Here is a 6,927-nt window from a genome sequence, read left to right as displayed (position 1 = left end):
CGAATTCCCCTTTTTGTTTGCGAATCCCTGTTTGTATCCTTTGAGCGCACGCCCATTAAGTAGCGATCAAATCAAGGAAATCGATCAAACGATCCCCGTGCCAGCCCAAATCATGATCTTCACCAACTTGGATTTGGTTCTCTCGCGAAAATCGCGAGTTGCAGAGATGAGAACCATGAAAAGCAAGATCCCGAATAAGAAAACAGAAACCGAGGAAGAGGAAACCACAAGAGTGAAGACTAGTAGAGTCTCGTCTTTTGTCATTCTTTGCTCCTTTTTCACTCAATGATTCCTTCGAATTTGCCGACCAAAAATTCTATATGTCTATTCTATCTATGATATTTCTATATATATAGAATATGATATCTAATATGACATCCGATTTGTCAAAGGGATTGGATTGGTGACTTACCCATTCAGTGACTTTGGCACTGGACGTTCCAAAAACGGGTACTATCGGATCGGGTGAATTAGAGAATAGACAGAGGTCCGTTGGCATTTCAGCCTTTCTTCTCCTTTCAGGGCCTATCCGAAAGAGAATCCAGTACCTCTTGGTCCTGAATATCAGAATAGGACGAACGAACCGGCCTCCGCGGATATCTTTGCTTCGGAACAAAACCCTGCAATCAAATAGATTGTCCCAAGGGCGCCATATTCTAGGAGCCCAAGTTATGCTATTGAAAATTCGTTCCTCTAGCAGTTCCGGTTTGAGCATTCCGTTCCCTTTTTCAAACTCCACTTCTTTTCATATAGCAATCCCTGATCAAAGAGAGAACAATATCCATTTCAAAACATTTCTAACAGATTCCTTAGTTCGGACCGACGAAGTAATGTCACTCGACTATTATCAACCTGACTGCAATCTTTTTCTGTCGGTAAGGATTGCACCAGAGCACCTTCTACTTCTAATAGGCCATGAACTATAGATAGAGAAGAATCATTCTGAGCGAGTACATAAGAAGCGATCCACTTTTTTTCATCGGTTCCAGGGGAAGACCAAAGATCTTGCGCGGCAGGTCCGCCAGAAAAACTCAAAAGAGAAAGAAGTCTCGTTAATCTCTTCATGCTCGTTCCAAGTTCGAAGTACCTTTTGGCCAAAGAAAAACCCGCTTCCTGACACGATTGCCTCTTTATCTTTATATAGATAGATTCTATGGGGTTATTACTTAGTAAGTCTATTTTGTACAAGAGCCCCTCCTATCTGATAGAAAAGGGTCCCATGATCCCGAGCCGATCTTACCTTGGCTCGCAAACCCCAAGTTTGTCTATGAAGAGCTAATCTAATTGTATTTTTTTCTAGAATGGATTTCTTATGTGGAATACTAATGGATAGGGCTTCGTTGCTAAGTGCTACAAGATCTAGTGCACTGGAACTCGTGGTTATGGACCCGAATCCTTTAGTATGGAACATTGTCTTTTCCAAGTAAAAACCCCTAGTATATGAAAGAATGAAAAGGTGCTTTCGTTCTTGTGGAATAAGAAGCCCTCGTACCTTAATGAAAGGAAAATCGTAATTTTTCGTTAGGTATTTGACCAAATAGGATCGTCCAGTTCCTACAGAACCTATCACTAAAATACCCGATAGGGCTAAGCGGAACGAAAAGGGTTTTCCATGAGATGGTAAATGAAAACGATTAGTCCCACACGAGGTTTGGGAATAAGTGATTGTCTGATAATGAGCAAGGAATATACGTCTTTCTGCTAAAGAGGATCTATTAAACTCATAATTCATTAGATCCTTGTTATCAATGCCAACTAGGTATCATAAGTAAATGGATCCCGGTTGTTCAATCCTTTGATAACCAAGGTCATTCTTTGCTAAAGAGAAATGATCACTATGAGTCAGACTCAATAGAATTGGATCCATTCCAAATAGCGAGAATTAGGATTCTTGATCCCTCTCAATCTCTCTTTCAATTCGAGGATCCAGAGAGGTGTTTTCATAGTCATCTCCGAATATTTGCCATCTCGGAATATTTTCGATTTCATTTTTCTATGATATGTCTTTCTATATGAAAATTGGTTATTTACGATGTACGATGATCCCTGTTAAGCATCCATGGCTGAATGGTTAAAGCGCCCAACTCATAATTGGTAAATTTGCGGGTTCAATTCCTGCTGGATGCACACGAACGGGAACATTCCATAAGTCTATTGGAACTGGCTCTCTATCCATGGAATCTCATCCATCATCCATACATAACGAATTGGTATGGTATATTCATACCATAACATAAGAACAATAAGAACTCGAATTCTTATCGATACTGGAACTCAGAGCATAGGAGGGAAAGTCGATTTATGGATGGAATCAAATACGCAGTATTTACAGAAAAAAGTCTTCGTTTATTGGGAAAGAATCAATATACTTTTAATGTCGAATCGGGATTCACTAAGACAGAAATAAAGCATTGGGTCGAACTCTTCTTTGGTGTTAAGGTGGTAGCTGTGAATAGCCATCGACTACCTGGAAAAGGTAGAAGAATAGGACCTATTCTGGGCCATACAATGCATTACAGACGTATGATCATTACCCTTCAACCGGGTTATTCTATTCCACTTCTAGATAGAGAAAAAAACTAAAGGAGAATACTTAATAATACGGCGAAACATTTATACAAAACACCTATCCCGAGCACACGCAAGGGAACCGTAGACAGGCAAGTGAAATCCAATCCACGAAATAATTTGATCCATGGACGGCACCGTTGTGGTAAAGGTCGTAATTCCAGAGGAATCATTACCGCAAGGCATAGAGGGGGAGGTCATAAGCGCCTATACCGTAAAATAGATTTTCGACGGAATCAAAAAGACATATCTGGTAGAATCGTAACCATAGAATACGACCCTAATCGAAATGCATACATTTGTCTCATACACTATGGGGATGGTGAGAAGAGATATATTTTACATCCCAGAGGGGCTATAATTGGAGATACTATTGTTTCTGGTACAAAAGTTCCTATATCAATAGGGAAATGCCCTACCTTTGAGTGCGGTTTGAACTATTGATTTACGTAATTGGAAGTAACCAATTAGGTTTACGACGAAACCTAGAAATCGATCACTGATCCAATTTGACTACCTCTACGGGATAGACCTCAACAGAAAACTGTTGAGTAACGGCAGCAAGTGATTGAGTTCAGTAGTTCCTCATAGAAAATTATTGGCTCTAGAGATATGGTAATATGGAGAAGACAAAATTGTTTGAAGCACGCACAGAACCGGAAGCGCCCCTTGTTTCAAAGAGAGGAGGACGGGTTATTCACATTTAATTTGATGGTCAGAGGCAAATTGAAAGCTAAGCAGTGGTAATTAAGACCCCCGGGGGAAAATAGGGATGTCTCCTACGTTACCCATAATATGTGGAAGTATCGACGTAATTTCATAGAGTCATTCGATCTGAATGCTACATGAAGAACATAAGCCAGATGACGGAACGCAGAGACCTAGGATGTAGAAGATCATAACATGAGCGATTCGGCAGATTTGGATTCCTTTCCTATATATCCACTCATGTGGTACTTCATCATATGATTCATATAAGATCCATCTGTCTAGAGATCGTCATATACATCTAGAAAGCCGTATGCTTTGGAAGAAGCTTGTACAGTTTGGGAAGGGGTTTTTTGAGAGAAAAGAAGAATCTACTTCAACCGATATGCCCTTAGGCACGGCCATGCATAACATAGAAATCACACGTGGAAGGGGTGGGCAATTAGCTAGAGCAGCAGGTGCTGTAGCGAAACTCATTGCAAAAGAGGGTAAATCGGCCACTTTAAGATTACCATCTGGGGAGGTCCGTTTAGTATCCCAAAACTGCTTAGCAACAGTCGGACAAGTGGGTAATGTTGGGGTGAACCAAAAAAGTTTGGGTAGAGCCGGATCTAAGTGTTGGCTAGGTAAACGCCCCGTAGTAAGAGGGGTAGTTATGAACCCTGTGGACCACCCCCATGGGGGCGGTGAAGGGAAAGCTCCCATTGGTAGAAAAAAACCCACAACCCCTTGGGGTTATCCTGCGCTTGGAAGAAGAACTAGGAAAAGGAAAAAATATAGCGATAGTTTTATTCTTCGTCGCCGTAAGTAAATACGTAACTAGGAATATGGAAAATTGCATTTTTGGAATTTGCAATAATGCGATGGGCGAACGACGGGAATTGAACCCGCGCATGGTGGATTCACAATCCACTGCCTTGATCCACTTGGCTACATCCGCCCCTTATCCAGCTAAAGGATTTTTTGCTTTTTTCCATTGATCATTATTCTATTTATTCTGACCTCCGTACTTCGATCGAGATATTGGACATAGAATGCCACTCTTTAAAAAGGAAAAAAGGAGTAATCAGCTGTGACACGAAAAAAAACGAATCCTTTTGTAGCTCATCATTTATTGGCAAAGATAGAAAAGGTCAATATGAAGGAGGAGAAAGAAACAATAGTAACGTGGTCCCGGGCATCTAGCATTCTACCCACAATGGTTGGCCATACAATCGCGATTCATAATGGAAAGGAACATATACCTATTTACATAACAAATCCTATGGTAGGTCGCAAATTGGGGGAATTCGTGCCTACTCGGCATTTCACGAGTTATGAAAATGCAAGAAAGGATACTAAATCTCGTCGTTAACTGAATTCTGAATAGAAAGATTAAGAAGAAAAAAAAGATTCAAAATAAAGACAGAAATACCCAATATCTTGCTAGAACAAGATATTGGGTATTTCTGTCTTTTCTTTCTTCAAAAATTCTTATATGTTAGCAGAAAAACCTTATCCATTAATAGATGGAACTTCAACAGCAGCTAAGTCTAGAGGGAAGTTGTGAGCATTACGTTCGTGCATTACTTCCATACCAAGGTTAGCACGGTTGATGATATCAGCCCAAGTATTAATAACGCGACCTTGACTATCAACTACAGATTGGTTGAAATTGAAACCATTTAGGTTGAAAGCCATAGTACTAATACCTAAAGCAGTGAACCAGATTCCTACTACAGGCCAAGCAGCCAAGAAGAAGTGTAAAGAACGAGAGTTGTTGAAACTAGCATATTGGAAGATTAATCGGCCAAAATAACCATGAGCAGCCACAATATTATAAGTTTCTTCCTCTTGACCAAATTTGTAACCCTCATTAGCAGATTCATTTTCAGTAGTTTCCCTGATCAAACTAGAGGTTACCAAGGAACCATGCATAGCACTGAATAGGGAACCGCCGAATACACCAGCTACACCTAACATGTGGAATGGATGCATAAGGATGTTGTGCTCTGCCTGGAATACAATCATAAAGTTGAAAGTACCAGAGATTCCTAAAGGCATACCATCAGAAAAGCTTCCTTGACCAATAGGGTAAATCAAGAAAACAGCAGTAGCAGCTGCAACAGGAGCTGAATATGCAACAGCAATCCAAGGACGCATACCCAGACGGAAACTAAGTTCCCACTCACGACCCATATAACAAGCTACACCAAGTAAGAAGTGTAGAACAATTAGCTCATAAGGACCACCATTGTATAACCACTCATCAACAGATGCAGCTTCCCAATTGGGTAAAAGTGCAATCCGATCGCCGCAGAAGTAGGGATAATAGCACCAGAGATAATATTGTTTCCATAAAGTAAAGAACCAGAAACAGGCTCACGAATACCATCAATATCTACTGGAGGGGCAGCGATGAAGGCGATAATAAATACAGAAGTTGCGGTCAATAAGGTAGGGATCATCAAAACACCGAACCATCCGATGTAAAGACGATTTTCAGTGCTAGTTATCCAGTTGCAGAAGCGACCCCACAGGCTTGTACTTTCGCGTCTCTCTAAAATTGCAGTCATGGTAAGATCTTGGTTTATTCAAATTGCAAGGACTCCCAAGCACACGTATTAACTAGAATATAGATAATAGAAGGCTTGTTATTTAACAGTATAACATAGACTATATACCAATGTCAACCAAGTCAGCCCAAAGATTAGCTATCCATATAACTAAATTAACCAAACCAATAATTTTGTATTTGTAAATGAAGTGAGTCAAAGTTTTTAACTTTGATGAGTCTTTTCTATATGGGTTGCCCGGGACTCGAACCCGGAACTAGTCGGATGGAGTAGATAATTCTTCCTTGTTACAATAGAGAAAAATCCCTCCCCAAATCGTGCTTGCATTTTTCATTGCACACGACTTTCCCTATGTAGAAATAGCCAATTTCTATTCCAAAGAGGAAGTTCTACTAATTTTTTTAATTAGTAACTTGATTCACCTACTCTTTATTATAATAAAAAGAACATTTCAGAATGAAAAATAGAAAAGTTTTTTCTTGATCATTTATCAACCCTTTCCTGTTTCTTAATTTCGTCTAATGATTAATTAAGAGGGTTGACCAGGTCATTGATACGTATAATATCCAAATACCAAATACGCTCAGTGTGTGATCCACAGAAAGAAAAAAGAGTTGTTTTGGTGAACATCAAAGAAAAAACTTGCTCTTCTTCCATAAAAAATTCTTCTAAAAATGCCGAACCCAATCGTTGCATAAAAGTTCGTACCGTGCTTTTATGTTTCCGAGCTAAAGTTCTAGCGCATGAAAGTCGAAGTATATACTTTAGTCGATACAAAGTCCGTTTTTTCGAAGATCCACTATGATAATGAAAAAGATTTCTACATATCCGACCAAATCGATCAAGAATATCCCAATCTGATAAATCTGTCCAAATGGGTTTACTAATAGGATGCCCCGATCCAGTACAAAATTGAGCTTTTGATAAGTATCCTATGAGGAGAGTAGCGGGGACTATGGTATCGAATTTTTTCATTCGAGTATCTATTAGAAATGACTTCTCCAGCATTTGATTCCTTACTAACAAAGAACTTTTTGGTACACTTGAAAGGTACCCCATAAAATCGAAGCAAGAGTTTGCTAATTGGTTTATATGG

The sequence above is a fragment of the Aegilops tauschii genome, unplaced genomic scaffold, assembly GCF_002575655.3.
Source record: "Aegilops tauschii subsp. strangulata cultivar AL8/78 unplaced genomic scaffold, Aet v6.0 ptg001071l_obj, whole genome shotgun sequence".
Lineage (NCBI taxonomy): Eukaryota > Viridiplantae > Streptophyta > Magnoliopsida > Poales > Poaceae > Aegilops > Aegilops tauschii.
The sequence above is the reverse complement of the archived record's forward strand: the minus strand, read 5'-3'. Positions refer to the sequence as shown.